A 1,649-nucleotide genomic window follows, 5' to 3' on the forward strand; every position below is an offset into this window, starting at 1 on the left:
ACAACGCCCGGCTATTTTTTGGTTGCAGCCGTCATTGATGTTTGGCGGGCCAGGGCTGAATTCGAACCCGCCACCTTAGGTGTATGTGGGTGGTGTCTTAGCCACTTGAGCCACAGGCGCCGAGCCAGAAACTGCTATTTTTATAGGTCAAAAATGGTTGTGTATTGGCAATTTCTTATAGTATAACCTGATAAAATAGCCCCCTACACCCAAGTCACTCTCTATCCACTTATCTTGCTTAAGTTTCTTTCTAGCATTTATTCATTAACCAAAGTAGTACACCCAGATCTTCTGTATCACATTATCTTATATTATTACCTATTATTCTTTTTTTTTTTTTGGTAGAGACAGGGTCTTGCTATGTTGCTCAGGCTGGTCTCAAACACCTGGCCTCAAGCAAGCCTCCCCTCCTCAGCCTTCCAGAGCACTGGGATTACAGAGGATGAGCCACTGCACCTGGCCTACTTTACTCTATATTATTGTTTTCTAGTATTTCACCTGTTTATTTTCTGTCTTCCCCATAATCACACAAGCTCTATGACAGCATAGGCTTTATCTGATTTCCACACCACTGGATCCCAAGGGCCCTGAACTACTCCCGGCATACAACAGGCCCTCAATAGTTGAATGAAGAAATAAATGAATAAGCATTCTATATATCCTAGCCCTTTAACCAGAAGTTAGTATTGATGAAATGCTTACTTACTGTGTACCAGGAGTTTTCACATACACAAACCTCACAATATCTCAGTGAGGTAGAACATGGCAATAAGAAGACACTTTCTAATGCTGAATACTTATGAAGCGCCAGTTGTTGTTCTGACCGTTTTGACTCAATTACATGAGGCAGGTGTGCAATATTTTACTTTTTAGACGGTGTCCTATTCCTTTTCCCATTTTACAGACAAAGAAACTGAAGTACCAAGGGGTTAAGCTACTTACCCAAGGTCACACAGGTGGGTAACTGTCAGTGCTTGGATTCCAACCCCGCCACCTGACATCACAGCCTTTGCTATTTACACAGCACAGCAGATCTGTAGCCCTAAATTCAAATATCGGTTCTAACACGGATTCAGTTAAGTGAGCTTAACATCTCTGTACTTCAGTTGCCTCATCTGTAGAATGGGTACAATAAATAGTAGTGCCTACCTCAAATTTAGATTGTTTTGAGGATGACTTAATGTACATAAAGTGTTTAAAACACAGATGGCACTAAGCAAATGCCATATCAGCGTCTAGTATTATCGTTACTATACTATGTTACTTCTCAGGTGTTTTGAGCGCTGCCCATTTCAAGTTTGAGTTCTGTCTGCGAAATAAGGCCAATCCCACCTCTGGCCCTGGACCGAAATCAGGGAACAAAGGAGAAAAACAAGCTAGATAAAATTCCCAAGTTTTCGAAGACTTAGCCAATGAGTCATCCTCAGTCGTCTAAGAACGTCCTCTACGCGCCTCGTCTGCTGGTTCCTGACTGACCCTTATGGCGTTCCGTTCCCCCTCCCTCTCACCTTCTCATAGAGGTTTTCCTCCTCGGGTTCTGGGTCCTCCTGCCAGTGTATGGTCGGTTCCGGTGGCCGCTTTCCCGCCACAGTGGACGGGGTGACTACAGCCCTGGAGGAGCCAGAGTCCCAGCGAACGCGGGCAGCCGG

The 1,649-nt window shown here is 44.5% G+C and overlaps 1 protein-coding gene across 1 annotated transcript in view; it reads right to left on the minus strand.

The window, feature by feature from the left end:
* The window catches only part of NDUFB11 (NADH:ubiquinone oxidoreductase subunit B11), a 3,912-nt gene that overhangs the window by 707 nt on the left and 1,556 nt on the right, over positions 1-1,649 (minus strand). The window lies entirely within an intron of this gene.

Source organism: Otolemur garnettii, unplaced genomic scaffold (assembly GCF_000181295.1).
Source record: "Otolemur garnettii isolate 467f Iridium unplaced genomic scaffold, OtoGar3 scaffold00153, whole genome shotgun sequence".
NCBI lineage: Eukaryota > Metazoa > Chordata > Mammalia > Primates > Galagidae > Otolemur > Otolemur garnettii.